Source organism: Dasypus novemcinctus, chromosome 15, assembly GCF_030445035.2.
Source record: "Dasypus novemcinctus isolate mDasNov1 chromosome 15, mDasNov1.1.hap2, whole genome shotgun sequence".
NCBI classification, from domain to species: Eukaryota; Metazoa; Chordata; class Mammalia; order Cingulata; family Dasypodidae; genus Dasypus; species Dasypus novemcinctus.
The window spans coordinates 849,399-866,403 of NC_080687.1; the positions used below are offsets into that span (position 1 = coordinate 849,399).

General features: G+C 36.2%; 1 protein-coding gene across 2 annotated transcripts in view; it reads right to left on the reverse strand.

Annotated features, from left to right (window-relative positions):
* COG6 (component of oligomeric golgi complex 6) overlaps nt 1-17,005 on the reverse strand; it is an 88,375-nt gene that overhangs the window by 17,978 nt on the left and 53,392 nt on the right. The window lies entirely within an intron of this gene.

Genomic DNA, 17,005 nt, shown 5'->3' on the forward strand with positions numbered 1-17,005 from the left:
TGGTGGAATCATAATGGGCACTCTACTCTGGGAGAGGGGCCTGTGAATTTTTTGAAGCATATTTTTCAGAATATTTATAATGTTAACAGGACAGATTTTGTAAATGATGCAACATCTGACTCTGAAGTCCATGTAAGACTTCTAAGGTAGGTCCAAAGGTGTAAGAACTTAAAAATATGAGGATTTATACTAAGAATGTTTTGAGTATGAAACCTCATGCATGGGGAGAAAATATAGTCTCATCAACAAAAGGTGTAGCCACAAGGAAAAGAATGCACTTGGACAACTACACCTCACACCATATAAAAAATTAACTCAAATGAATCAAAGACCTACAAAATGGGAGAAAATATTTGGGAACCATAAATGTGAAAAGGACTTAATATCCAGAATACATAAAGAGCTCTGACAACTCAACAAAAAGACAATTAAAAACTGAGCAAAAGACTTGAATGACTTTTCTCCAAAGCATATATACAAAGGTCCAATAAGCTCATAAAAACATCTCAACACAGTAGCAATTAGGGAAATGCAAACCAAAACCAGAATAACCACTTCACACCCACTAGGATGGCAATACACAAAAAGACAGACTGTAACAAGTGAAGATTTAGAGCAATCAGAACCCTGATACATTGCTGGTGGTGATGCAAACTGGTGCAGCTGCCAGGGAAAATAGTTTGGTGGATCCCCAAAGAGTTAAACAGAGAGCTCTCATACCACCAGCAATCTTACTCCTGAGGTAAACACCCAAAACCACCGAAAGTTGGGAGGGGCAGCTCTGCACACCAACGCTGACAGCCACATCATTCACAACAGCCAAAAAGTGGAAGCAATCCCAGTGTGCACCGGGAGAAGAATGGATAAGCAAATGTGGCCTAGCCATACGATGCAGCATCATCCAGCCATAAAAAGGAATGAAGTCCTGGTACTGACACATCAGAACCGTGAAGCCATCATGCTCAGTGTAAGAAGCCAGGCCTGAGGGCCACGTGCTGTGTAATTCTGTTTCTTTCAGATGGTCAGAACAGGCACATTCATGGCGGCAGAGAGCAAGCAGATCAGTGATTGCAGAGATGTGGGACAGGGAAAAGGGGGTGCAATGCTTAACGGGTAAGAGGTTTCCTTTTGGGATGATGAAAATGTTCTGGAACTAGATGGTAGGAATGGTTGTGTATATGTAAAGGAAAGCATGAGAACATCTCCCCAAACAGAAAATACCAATAAAGAGACAGAAACTGTGAAAAAGAACCAAACAGAAATTCTGGACTGAAAAGCACAGGAGAGCTGAGCTTATAAGAATCAGTGACCTTTAAGAACAGGCTGATGGAGAAGATCCAGTCTGAGAAACAGAAAAAAAAGAGAGAGAGAAATGAGCAGCACCAGAGGCCTACAAGACACTATCAACATACACATAATGGGAGCCCCAGAAGGAGAGGAGAAAGAGAGAATAGGAAACAATGCCCCAAAACTTCTCAAATTTGGTGAAAAGCACGAATCTACACATCTAAGAAGCTCAATGAACTCTACGTAGGATAAACTGCACGAGACCCACACTGAAATACGTCAGAATCCAACCGTGGAAAGACAAACAGAGAGACGCCTGGACACACCGAGAGAAGCCACCCACCATGCACGAGGGGCTCTCATCAGAAGCCATCAACGGCTCAAATCATCAGGAGCCAGGGAGGCCAAAAGCAGTGGGATGACAAATTCCAAGGGTTAAAAGGAGAAAAAAAACAATGTCAACCAAGAATTCTATATTCAGCAACAGCACTCTTAATAACTGAAGGAGTATTTAAGGTATTCTCAGATAAACAAAAACAAAAATTCATCACTAACAGACCTGCCCTACAAAAATCCTAAAGGGAATCTTTCAGGCTGCAATGCAAGGACAGCAGGCAGTAACTTGAATTCACATGAAGAAATAAAGCAATCTGTAAAGGCAACTCCACAGCTAAATACAAAGGAAAGTACATGTGTATTTTTGTTTGCAACTTTTCTTCCTCCTACCTGATTTAAAAGACAACTGTAAAAGTATAATTATAAATATGTACTAACGGTATGCAATATATAAAGAATCTAAGAGAATTAAAACAGTACATTAGACTCTAACATAAAAGCAGGAAGTAATGGAAGAACAAAAAAGATTTCAGACATAAAGAAACTAGCACAACGGCAGACATAAACCCAACTACAATGGATTAAACTACTATGGATTAAAAGATTCAGATTATCACTGGATTAAAAAACAAAACAAAACAAAAAAACATGACCCAATTATATGCTGTCTTCAAGGGACACTCCAGATTCAAAAACACAAACACGTTGAAAGTAAAAGGATGGAAAAAGCTACTCCATTCCAATAGTAACCAAATGAGAGTTGCAATCACTTATTATTATCAGACAAAAGAAACTTTAAATCAAAAAACTGTTACAAGAAAGTAAGAAGGACATTATATACTGATCAAAGGGTCAATTCAGGAAGAATTATACACACACATGCACTTAACAAAAGGACCCCAAAATAAATAAAGATAGAATTAAAAAGACTTAAAAGACAATTCTACAATAAGAGTTGGAGACATGGATACACAAATTCCAATAGTGGATAGAATATCTAGTCAAAAGATCAAAAAGGAAACAGGAATTAAACCACACTGTACAGCAACTAAACCTAACATATATATCTAGAACACTCCACCCAAGAACTGGAAAATCCAAGTTTTTCTCGAGTACAGATGGCTCATTCTCCAGGACAGACCTCAATAAATTTAAATCATACAAAGTATGTTCTCCATTTACAAAGGTATAAAATTAGAAATCAGTAACAGAAGGAAATTTGGTGACAATTCACTAATACGAGGAAATAAAACATATTTAATACACCCTTAAACAGTTTGTCAAAAAAAAATCACAAAAGAAATTAGACCACTCTTGGAGATAAATGAAAATGAAAACCCAGCATACCAAAACTTATGGGGTGCAGCAAAAAAAAAAAAGGGGGGGGGGTGGAGGGCATTAGAGAGAAATTCATAGTTATAAATTGAAAAACAATAGAGAAAGTCAAGAAAACCAAAAGCTGGTTCTTTAAAATGGTCAATAAAAAGCAGCACATTATAACTGACCTCACAGAAGTGAGAATACTATGAACAATTATGTCAACAAATTAGATAACCTAAATGAAATAGACAAATTCCCAGGAACATACAAATTAAAGTGACCAAACTAAAAAAAGAAAATTTCAGCAGACCATTAACAAGGAGATTGAATCAGTATCAAAAAACACTTTGCACGCACACATATGTACACACACTTTGCACAAAAACCCAGGATCAGCTGGCTTCCTTGGTGAAATTCCACCAAATGTTTAAAGAATTGACACCAATACTTCAGAAACTCTTCCAAGAAATACAGAAGAGGAGGAACACTTCTCATGCATTCAACAGGACCAGTATTACCTGATACCCAAACAAGACAAAGACGTCACAAGAAAAGAAAACTAGACCAATATTCCTTAGGAATATAGGTGCAAAAATTCTCAACAAAATACTAGCAAATCAAATCCAGCAACGTATCAAAAGGGCAATACACAGGTTTTCTGGGGTAAGATGGCAAATCAAAACTTCTATCTAATAAATTACCTAATACCTAATACGTAGTAAAATAAAATACCTCAAAAAACATCACCATCAGCAGCCAAACAAGAGAAGAGCATAAGATTATGTCATAAGCACTAAAACTGACAGCCCAAGAAGGAAACAGAAGACTCTGAAAGAACAGAAGCAGGGTGGGACAATGAAGCCCACCTGCCCCTCTCAGAGTTTGCAACAGTGAGTTAATTATACCCTACAAATTCTTACTAGGACATCTCAGTGTGAAGCCTGATGAATGAGATTATTTTTAAACGAATCAATTTTATTGATACATATTAATAAAATATACAATTTATCCAAACTATGCGATCATTAGTATTTGGTATAATCATATAGCCATATAATCATAAACTTAATCATCACTAGAGCACTGTCATTATTTCAATAATAATAGTAATAAAATTCTTCACCTCTTGATACCTCTATGCTTCCCTTGTACATAGCTGTTATTTCTGGCTATTTTTACACAATTTCTTATTTATTTATTAAGCAGTTTCCTGATATATATTCATATATTATATGGTCTTCCCAAAGTGTATAATCAATGGCTTTTAGTACAGTCACAATGCTGTACATTCATCACCACAAAAATTTTTACAATTTCATTACTGCAAAAACACTCCTTAGCAGCCTTTCTCAACCTTTGGCAGTCTTTATTGAATTCTACATAACCACTAATCTAACTTCATCTTTACAAATTGATTTATATTTACATTTTTTATATAAATGGAATCATACAATATATAGTACTCTGTGTCTGGTTTCTTTAACTTAGCATAATGGGATTTTTTTGGCTAGTATTAACATCTTGTAGCATGAACATGCATTTGTTCAATTTCAAAGAAGTCATATATGCAATTTTATACATATTCTTATTTCACACAGTTTTATTATGCTATACAGTTCCATGTTACATTTATCTTTCCTTTTAGTAACATACTTGACCTTAAGGACTTTCACTTTCAACCCCTCTCATGCCCACGTAACAGTACTGCTAGTTACAAACTTTATGTTGGGCTTTCATCTTTTCTATTCGTTTCCATTGATAAATGCACATCCTTGTTACCAATTCTGCGTAAGCTAACCCTCAGCTTCCCATTCTCTAATCTCATTCTATTTTCTGGTGACCTATATTCCAATTATTAGCTCCATGAGTTTACACAATACATTCAGTTCATATGCAAAATCATACAGTACTTGTCCTTTTGTGTCTGGCTTGCTTCACTAAACATAATGTCCTCCATGTTCATCCATGTTGTCATGTGCTTCACGACTTCACTTCCTCTTACAGCTGCACAACATTCCATCATATGTATATACAGTTTGTTTATCCATTCATTGGCTGATGGACACCTGGGTTGTTTCCACCTCTTGTCAATCGTGAATGCTGCTGCTATGAAGATCAGTGTGCAGATGTCTGTTCATGTCACTGCTCTCAGGTCTTCTGGATACATACCCAGTAGTGCTATTGCAGGGTCACATGGCAACTCTATATGCAACTTCTTCAGGAACTGCCAAACAGTCCTCCACAGTGGCTGTACCATTCTGCATTCCCACCAACAGTAAGTGTTCCTATCTCTCCACATCCTCTCCAAAACTTGTATTTCTGACTTTCTAATAGTGGCCATTCAAATAGGTGTAATATGATCTCATTATAGTTTTGATTTCCATTTCCAAAGCTAGTGACACTGAAACTTTTTTTTAAGTCTTTTTCTGCCATTTTTATTTCTTCTTTGGACCAATTTCTATTCCAGCTTTTTATCCATTTTTTAATTGGATCATTTGTCTTTTTACTGTTGACTTGTACAATCTCCCCATGTATAATCGATATTAAACCCTTATCAGACACGTGATTTCCAAATATTTTCTCCAATAGAGTTGGCTGTCTTTTCACCCTTTTGACAAAGTCCTTTGAAGTGTCAAAGTGTTTAATTTTGAGGAGGTTCTATTTATCTATTTTTTTCTTTTACTCGTCATGCTTTGGGCATAAGGTCCGAGAAACCACCACCTACCACAAGGTCTTTAAGATGTTTACCTACATTTCCTCCTAGTAGTTCTATAGTTCTGGTGTTTACATTTAGGTCTTTGATCCACATTGAGTTGATTCTTGTATAGGGAATGAGATAAGGGTCCTTTTTCATTCTTTGGTATGGTTATCTAGTTCTCCATGACCAAAGAATCACAAAGATACTGTTTTGTCCCATTACCATGGCTATGGTAGGTTTGTCAAAAACCAGTTGGCTATAGGATTTAATTCTGGATTCTGATTCTATTCCACTGATCGATGTGTCTACCTTTATGCCAGTATCATGCTATTTTGACCACTGTAGCTTTGTAGTATGTTTCAAGGTCAGACAGTGAAATTCCTCCTGCGTTGCTCTTCTTTTTTAGAATGATTTTGGCTATTTGGGTGAATTTCCCCTTCCAAATAAATTTCATAATTGCCTTATCTATTTCTGTAAAGTAGGCTGTTTGAATTTTAATTGGTATTGCAATGAATCTATAAATCAGTTTGGGTAGGAATGACATCTTCATGATATTTAGTCTTTAAATCTACGAACATGAAATATCTTTCATTTGTACAGGTGTTTTTTTGTTTTATTTCAGCATTTTTTTGTAGTCTTCTGCATTTAGGTCTTGCGCTTCCTTGGTTAAATTGATTCCTATGTATTGGTTGCAGCTGTAAACAGAATTTCTCCCCCAATTTCATCTTCAGATTGTTCAATACCAATGTAAAGAAACATTACTAATTTTTGCATGTTGATTTTGTATCATGCCACTTTGCTGAACTCATTTATTACCTCAAATAGCCTTGTCATGGATTTTCTAAATGTAGAATTTGTTAGAATTTTCTAAATGTAGGATCATGTCGCCCACAAATAGTGAGTTTTACTTCATCTTTTCCTATTTGGATGCTTTTTTTTTCTTTTCTAATTGCTCTAGCTAGAACTTCTAGCACAATGTAGAAAAACAATGGTGACACTGGGCATCCTTGTCTTGTTCCCAATCTTGGAGGGAAAGCTTTCAACCTTTCCCCATTGAGTATGATGTTGGCTGTGCGTTTTTCATATATGCCTTTTATAATATTGAGGAATTTTCCTTCTAACCCTATCTTTTGAAGTGTTTTTATGAAGAAAGTATACTGGATTTTGCCGAAAGCCTTTTCTGCATTGACATGATTGCGATGATCATGTGCATTTTTTCCTTTCAATTTGTTAATGTGGTGTGTTACATTAATTGATTTTCTTATTTTGAACCAGCCTTGCATATCAGGAATAAATCCCACTTGGTCACGATGTATAAGTCTTTTGATATGCTGTTGGATTCAACAGGCAATTATTTTGTTGAGAGTTTTTGCGTTTCTGTTCATTTTCTTTTCTTGTGGTATCTTTATTTGGCTTTGGTATTTGGGTGACATTAGCTTCATAATATGTGTTGGGTAATTTTCCCTCCTCTTCAATTTTCTGGAAGAGTTTAAACAAGATCGGTGCTAATTCTTCTCGAAATCCTTGGTAGAATTCACATGGGAGGCCATCTGGTTCTGGACTTTTTTTGCTGGGAGATTTTTAATAACTGACTCAATCTCTTTAAACATGACTTATTTGTTAAGTTTGGGGCAGAAGGAACATTTGAAGAAATAATGGCAGAAAATTTCCCAACCCTATTAAAGGACATAGATACCCATGCCCAAGAAGCAGAACATACTCCCATCTGAATAAATCTGGGCAACTCCGAGACACAAACTAATCACAATGTCAAATGCCAAAGTCAGAGAGAGAAATCTGAGAACAGCAAGAGAAAAATGATGCATGCCATTCAAAGGGATACCCAATAACATTAAGTGCCAATTTCTCATCAGAAACCATGGAGGCAAGAAGGCAGTGGTATGATACATTTAAGATACTGCAAGAGAAAAACTGCCAACCAGGAATCTTATATCCAGGAAGACTGTCTTGCAAAAATGAGGGCAGAACTGAGAGAGTTTGTAACCAAGAAACCAGCTTTGCAGGCAATAGTAAAGGGAGTGATTTCTTTTCAGGCACGAAAAGACAGGAGAGAGGGGCTTGTTAAAGAGTTGAGAAAGGAAGACTACATCAGCAAAAATAACTAAAAGTGTAAAGAAAGTGGTAAAAATAAAATATGACAGATAAAACCCAAAGTTCAAAATGGGTGAATTACGAACTGCCTTTACAGTAATAATACTGAATGTTAATGGATTAAATTACCCAATCAAAAGACAGACTGGCAGAATGGATAAAATATGAGCCATCTATATGCTATCTACCAGAGACTCGCCTTCGACCCAAGGACACCAACAGATTGAAAGGGAAAAGCTGGAAAATGATATTCCGCATATGCAGTAACCAACAAAAAAGCTAGAGCAACTAAAATCAGATGAAATAAACTTTAAAAGCAAAACTGTTATTAGAGACAAGGAAGGCCATTATATATTAATAAAATGGACAATTCACCAGGAAGAAGTAACAATCATAAATGTATATGCACCTAACCAGGATGTCCCAAATTACATGAGACAAACACTGGCAAAACTGAAGGGAGAAATAGATGGCTCTAAAATAATAGTTGGAGACTTCAACACACCACTCTAAGCATTGGCTAGAACATCTGGGCAGAAAATCAATAAAGAAATAGAGCTTGGTTAATATGATAAATGGACTAAACCTAATAGACATATACAGAGCACTGCACCCCAGAAGAGCATGATATACATTTTTCTCAAGTGTTCATGGAGCTTTCTCCAGGATAGACCATATGTTGGGTGACAAAGCTGATCTTAATAAATTCAATAAGCTCGAAATTATACAAAGTACTTTCTCTGATAATAATGGAATAAAGTTGGAAATCAACAATAGGTGGAAAAAGGGAAAACTCACAAATATATGGAGATTAAACAATATACGTAAATAATAGGGGGCAAAGAAGAAACTGTGAGAGAAATCAGTATCTTGAGCAACATAAAAATGAGAAATCAACATATCAGAACCTACGGAATGCAGCAAAGGTAGTGCTGACGGAAATAGAGTCCTCAATGCCTACATTAAAAATGAAGAAAGACCCCCTCCTGACACAGATGTGGAATGGACCAACCAAGCCAAGGTCCACAGGAAGGAGAAGTACAGTAAGGATTAGAGTGGACTTAATGATATTCTATTCATGAACTACTGTGGTTAATAATCGAGAAAATGTGGTATTGGTGTGGAAAAAGTGGCCATGGTGGCTGCTGGGTGCAGGGAATGGGAGGAAGAGATGAGATGTGGAGGCATTTTCGGGACTTGGAGTTGTCCTGAGTGGTGCTGCAGGGACAACTGCTGGACATTGCATGTCCTCCCATGGCCCACTGGATGAAACGTGGGAGAGTGTACCCAGAGATGTATTCACCAGATGCAATGGATGTGTCATGATGATGGGGGAAGAGTGTTACTGTGGGGGGAGTGGTGGGGTGGGGGCGGTGGGGGTGAATGGAGACCTCATATTTTTTTAATGTAGTTTTTTAAAAAAATGAATAAAATAAAAAATATAAAAAAAGAACTAAAATCAATGACCCAACTACACAGCTGGAGGAACTAGAAAAAGAACAGCAAACTATTCCCAACATAGAAAAATGAAATATCAAAGATCAGTGCAGAAGTAAATGAAATCAAGAACAAAAAAACAGAATTAAGAAAACCAAAAGTTGGTTCTTTGAGAAGACTGACAAAATTGACAACCCCTTTGTCAAAGAAAAAAAGATGTAAACAAAATAAAAATGAAAATGGAACATTACTACTGACCCCACAGAAATAGAAAAGATCATGAGAGGAAACTATGAACAACTGTACACCAACAAACTAGAGAATGTAGATGAAATGGAAAAATTCCTACGAACGTACAAAAAATCTCTGTTGACTCCAGAAGAAATAGAAGACCTCAACAAACCAATTACAAGTAAAGAGACGCAAACAGCATTCAAACAACTGCCTAACATGAAAAGCACAGAACCAGATGGTTTCACAGGTGAGTTCTACCAAGCATTCAGAGAAGATTTAATACCAATCTTACTCAACTGCTTCCAAAAACTTGATCAAGAAGGAATACTACCAAACTCATCCTATAAAATCAATATCACCCTAATACCAAAGACTAGATAAAGATATTACAAATAAAGAAAACTACAGACCGATTTTCCTAATGAATATAGATGCAAAAATCCTCAACAAAATGCTTGCTAATCGAATCCAACAAACACACTAAAAGAATCATCATGATCAAGTGGCTTTTATACCAGGCATGCAGGGTGGTTCAACACTAGAGAATCCATCAGCCTAATATAGCACATTAATGAAAGAAAAAAAAACACATGATCATCTCAGTTTACACAGAAAAGGCATTTGACAAAATATAGCATCCTTTCTTGATAAAAATACTACAAAAGATAGAAATTGAAGGAAACTTTCTCAACATAATAAAGGCCATATATGAAAACCCACAGCTAAAACTGTACTCAATGGTGAAAGACTGAAAGTCTTCATCCTGAGATCAGGAACAAGACAAGGATGCCCACTGTCACCACTGTTGTTCAATATAATGCTAGAGGTTCTAGCTAGATCAGGCAAGAAAAAGATATAAAAGGCATCCAAATTGGAAAGGAAGAGAAAGTTTTGGCTATTCACAAATGAAATGATCCTATACCTGGAACATCCCAAAAAATCTAGAACAAAGCTGCTAGAGGTAATAAACTATTTCAGTACAGTGGCAGGATACAAGATCAATATGCAAATATTAGTGGTGTTTCTATACACTAATAATGCACAATCTGAGGAGGAAGTCAGGGAAAAAATTACATTTACAATAGTGACTAAAAGAATCAAATATTTAGGAATAAACTTAACCAAAGACATAAAGAACCTATATTCAGAAAACTACAAAACATTGCTAAAAGAAACCAAGGAAGACCTAAATAAATGATAGGGCATACCATGATTATGAACTGGAAGACTAAATATCATTATGGGATCAATTCTACCCAAACTGACAGATACAACACAATCACAATAAAAACACCTACAGTCTTTTTTGCAGAATTGGAAAAGCCAATTATCATATTTATCTGGAAGGCTAAGGGCCCCCAAATAGCCAAAAATATCTTTAAAAAGAAGAAAAAGGTTGGAGGACTCTCACTTCAGGACTTTAATCAGATTCCCTAGCTACAGTGGTAAAAACAGTATGGTATTGGAATAAAAACAGATATACAGACCAACGTAACTGAATTGATGGTTCAGAATTAGACCCTTAAATCCACAGTGCAGTGATTGATAAGGCTGCCAGACCCACCCAGCTGGGTCAGAACAGTCTATTCAACAAATGGTGCTGGAAGAACTGGATATCCCATATCATAAAGATCAAAATTACAAGATACCTTTTAATGCTTTATAGAATGGACATTTTTTTAAAAACAGCTCAAAACAAAAAACAGGAAACTTCAAAGTACTGGAAAGGATGTGGAGAAACAGAACATTCCGTCACTGTTGGTGATCATGGGTATATTGTTCTCTACACTTTTCTCTATTAAAAATGTAGAAATGTACAAGGGTGCAGCCTCTGCAGAAGACAGTTTGGTTTCCTCAGGAAGTTAAATATAGAACTGCCATATGATCCAGCAATCCCACTATTAGGAATATATTCAGCAGAACTAAAAGCAAGGACACAGACATTTGCACACTGATGTTCATAGTGGCATTATTCACAAATGCTCAAAGATGGAAACACCCTAAGTGCCCATCAACCAAGGAATGGATAAACAAAATGTGGTATATACATACAATGGAATACTATTCAGCTCTAAGAAGAAATGAACTTACATTCCTATGACAACATGAATGAAGATACTATGTTGGGTAAAATAAGACTCACAAGGATGACTACTGTATGGTCTCGCTGATAGGAACTAAACACAATGAGTAAAATTATGGCGTTAAACCACAGAGGATAGGTTAGTAGGAGACAGAACATGGGTTGAGAAGGGGAGGGTTGATGTTCAATGCATGTAGAATGTTTAATAAGGTTGACTGTAAATATGTGGAAACAGATGGAACTGATGGTAGCACACTATAATAATTTAACATCACTGATTTATAAACGTGATTGTGGCTAAAAGGAGTTGTCTAGAGAAGTTAATGCCAATTGAAAAATAGCTAGAGGATAATTTAGGGACTGTATTATACAGTAATTCTGGAGTAGAAGATGATATTGGCTATTAATACAAATACAAGAAAGTTCCTCCATTACAAGGTGTTAGGAATATGGTGACACATGGAAAAATACAACTAATGTAACTAATAGACTATAGTTAACAGTAATACTGTAATATTTTCACAGTAAAGGCAAAGAAGGTACTTAAAGGTAAAAAAGAAAAAATACAACATATAGTTTTATAAGATGTGAATATGATTAAGCCTTGTTTTTTTATTTCATTTTCTTCATTAACAAAGAGACTTTGGTCAGGTCATTTAACCAGTCTGTACTCATTTATTTATCCTAACACTGGAGAAACAACTGAATTTGTTTTTTAAGATTAAATTAGATAGATGTGCTTAGATAGGATTATAGGGGGTAATGCTTCCAATTTGTTGTCTTTTGTCTGTTTTATTTTTTGAAGTTGAAATAAAGTTTAGAAAAAAAGACATAATTTAAAATAATTTTGCCAAAATAAAGAACTGAATCTGCAACCTGAGAAAACACACATGAATACCAGATGCAGAACACTAAGACATACCCTAGTGAAATTATTTCATTTCAAGGATAGAAAAATATTTTTCTGACAATGTGACAGGAAAAGCAAATTAAGCAGCGGGGTGGGGGAGAGGGAGGGACCAGGCTGGTCCATGCTTCTTCAGTAACAGAAAATGGAGCAAGGCCAGCAGGAAGGTCGGCCACGAGAGCGTGAAGCCCAGCCAGGCTTCTCACACACAGGGGGCAGGCCCACGGTCTCAGAGAGCGCTCAGGCCACAGAGCACCCACAGGCACGTCTTAAATGCAAACACACAACACTACTCGAGGATAAATTCCAACCAGTCATGAGATGAATCCAAACAGAAAAGTTACACAAGCTGAGTTTATTCAAATATAGATTAGTACAAATATCTATGGAACATACAACAGAATGCAAACGTTATAAAACGCAGATAAAGTAAAAACAACAAAATAAAACCAAAAGGGAGAAATATGAAAGTGGTCTTTAGAGAGTTCTAAATTAGGGATACTTCTAAATTGGAGGTACTTCTAAATTAGGGATTCTTCTAAATTAAAACATGGGAGGGAAAAGACAAATACTCAAACCTAAAATTTTTTATAATCTTATATTCTTTTACTTTTTAAAAAATTAGATCTTTTAGAAAATATCTCCTCAGGCAAAGAAATATCATTTCAAATTCCACGACTCCTTCAGTTTTTACATTAAAAGAAATGTAAACTGCAGTATGATATCCTTATTAAAGTAGTATATCTATCCATTTGTGCTATTTACAATTCTGAAATGTTATTAAACTAAAGTTAATGTTGATTAACTAATATTTTTCTAATGGGGGTATTTTTTTTTCCTAACTTTCATCTTTTGTTCTTTCTGCATGGTCTGAGCTCTTTGTAATGAGTATATACACACGAGTTTTACAAAAATAATGGAGTCATCCCCAATTCCTGAAAACTGAAATTTCCAAGGCTGCTAACAGCAGTTATTTCAGGGCAGCAGGGTGTGCATGATCATTATCTTCTTTTATTGTGTTCGTATGTGTTTTAAGATAAATTAAAATATTTAATCAAATTAATGTATTTATAGTTCAAAAATTTAATTAAAATTTAAAGGTACTGCATATACATGCATGCATATGTATTGACAATATAAATTAAACAGGTGACATTCACATAAAAATTAAGTCAGTACAATCTTTAGCTAAGTATGAATCAGTAAGATTTGACACCAAACAGCTTTATGCTCTATCTAAATTCACACATTCTAGTAACTGACAAATGGAATTAAAGTTTCTTAGTATTTGAAATTATCCAAGATATATGTGCAAGCTAACATTTGTGTGTAATAACTTGGAAGTATGACAATTTATTTCACATACTGTTACATTACTTTTATTTAAAAAAAAATTTTAAACCAATTTTGACTGATAGAACTATCTGTATGAATAATGTGGAACCCAAACTATTCACCTAGGAACTCTAACGTACAAACAACGTTCCTGGGAATCTTGTTAAAATGTACATCCTGAGTCAGCAGGTGAGGCGGCAGGGGCAGGGCCTGAGATTTCTGCACGTCTGCTAAGTACCAGGTGATGAACATGCTGCTGATCCCACACAGTACTTTGAGTAGTAAAAAGAGATTCTAAGCAGTGAGCAAATATGCTAGAATTTAAACTACTTGAGGACCTTTTAGAGTGGGTTTACTTTAACTTAGTTGCACTACATAGCTACCAAATTTCAGAAGACAAGACAAATCAGTCCTTTTTACTATTAACTGGAGGTGGGGTTCATTTATGGCATCCCACATCTTTTTTTTACTTATTTATTTATATTTTTGGATACACAAATCACAAAAAAAGTGACATTAAAAAATATAAGAGGGGGAAGTGGACTTGGCCCAGTGGTTAGGGCATCTGTCTACCACATGGGAGGTTCGCAGTTCAAACCCCAGGCCTCCTTGACCCGTGTGCAGCTGGCCCACGCGCAATGCTGATATGCGCAAGGAGTGCAGTGCCACACAGGGGTGTCCCCCGCGTAGGGGAGCCCCGCATGCAAGGAGTGCGCCCTGTAAGGAGAGCCCCCCAGCGCAAAAAAAAATTCAGCCTGCCCAGAAATGGCACCGCACACACGGAGAGCTGACACAGCAAGATGACGCAACAAAGAGAAACGCAGATTCCCGTGCTGCTAACAACAACAGAAGTGGACAAAGAAGAACAAGCAGCAAATAGACACAGAGAACAGACAACTGGGGCAGGGGGAGGGGAGAGAAATAAATAAATCTTTTTAAAAAATACATACATAAGAGGTTCCCATATATCCCAGCCCCCAAACCCCCCACTCCTCCTACATCAACAACCTCTCTCATCATTGTGGCACATTCATTGCATTTGGTGAATACATTTTGGAACACTGCTGCCCATCTTTTTAAGTTAAAAGTGTACAATTATTACCATGGTGAATAGAAGTTTAGAGAATGTCAGTATATCTTAACTTAACATGGCACTGCATCTTTTGCAGCATCTATTTTCCTGCTAAACTTTGCTAGATTTACAGTTATGAACGTTTCTGAAGAGCCTGATAAGGAAGTACGCATACTTGAATACTCAAGTGCTTTAAACTGTTTTGTTAAGGAAAATGTAAATCTTTCAATAAAATGATGCCCTTGAATATTTCTTTCCTAATAGATAATAAATTAGCTCCCAAATATGTCTTGTGAAAAGCATAGAAGAAATCATATGAAAAGACTTCATCTCTGGCAATACTTTTATCTTAAAAGCTACTCTTTCTAACAATTTTACCACCCACTTAAAATTCTGTGAACAAAAATCTCTATTTAGGTGACTTTGCTAATGAAGAACACTCTGCAATAAGTTGTTTTCTGTATAAGACTAGAATCTTTTATGAAGTAAAATGGTTTACAAGAACCAGAATATGGGAAAGATACAATTAATATATGAATATGGAATATCAGAATTTGAAGAAAGTTCCCATTCACTGCTATGACACATACAGGCTGCAATATTAACCGGTCCTTAAAATATTCCCATTTCTGTTATAAACACTTCCTTACCCTATTTTTATCATATTCTGTTCAAGCTTTTAATTGGAAGAGTTAATGCTTATACCTTTTATTTTCCTACTTTTTTGCAACTTTCCGTTTAACTTTTACATGAGAACTAAAATAGGAATTTAATGTTTTCAGGGGGAAAAAAACACAAAATAAGCGGATAACCATTGGGGGGAAATAATCACGTTATTTCTCAGCATAGTTAAAAATAAACTTCAGAAAGATTAAAAATTCAATGTAAAAGTGAAACGACAGACGCACACACGAAAACACATTTGCATGTAATTATTAAATAATCCATTTTTTCACTCATAGCTACTATCATCATCATTTAATAAACTCTGAATAAATTTTCTTGTGGGTACTATGCAAAATTTAAAAGCTGATGTGTCAGAATATACTACAGCAAATTTAAAAGACAAATGAGAAACAAAGATACGTATAATATCTTTTTAATGCACAAAGAATATCAGAATTTAACAAGACATAATCTAGTAGGAAAAAGACAAAGGACATGAACAAGCAATTCACAACTGGTCAATATGCTTATTTTTAAATGCTCAATCTCACTATAATTACAGAAATCCAAATGAGAAAAATAGTAAGATATCAATTTTTGCTCATCATATTGGCAGAGAATTTTCAAAATGCCCATTATCCACTGTTGGTAAGGGGTAGCAACTCTGGTAGGAGGAAGTATAGTAAATTGGAGGAAATGAGTAAAAGTAAGGCAAATAATGAATGGAGGCTGCCTAAGGGCAGGCAGGACAGAGGTGAAACAGTCATTCATTTTATGAATACCTTCCTAAATTCGCTCAATGGATCTATAGCTTTTCAGTTGGATCTCTTGGGTTTTCAAAGTAGACGGCCATGTTATCCTTAAGTAATCAAATGTCTCCTCCTCTGGAACACTTATATGTCTTATTTCTACGTGGGGCTTCTACCGTGGCTAACACTGTATCATGTATGAATGATTTTAAAGTAATTCTGTCTAAATAGGAACTCATATGAACATACATAAGCAGAACTGCTTCTCAGTAAACATCTGGTACGGAGAGAAATCTCTAAGCAGGAAAGCACAGAAGGCAGATGCTCCAGCTCATAAATATAAGCTGCCGTTCCAGAAGCACCTCACTCATGCTTGGGGTCTGGACGCAGACTTCCCTGAGCCTAGGGAAGTGAAGACTGACGAGGTGCTCTGGATGGGGCTGCTATGGACCACTCTAAACTGTATTACAAAAGCCGTGCCTAATAGGACTAGCCTATTAGAATAGGATAAAAAAATATTTTAAAGCCAACCATGGTGATTGTGATGCATCCTTTAAAAAGCTTGAACCCAGAGAACAAGCAAGATGGTGGCGGGGTAAGAGCTCCTAGAGTCAGCGCCTGCTACGGGGCAGTAAGCAAACACCCAGAGCTCTCTGGAGCTGCTGAAGCACCTGTCTGGGGGCTCCAGAAGACCAGAAGGGCATCCTGCAACATCCTTGAAGGAATGGAAGGAGGAGACTGCCCACGTGCAGAGAAGATTCGTAAGTAG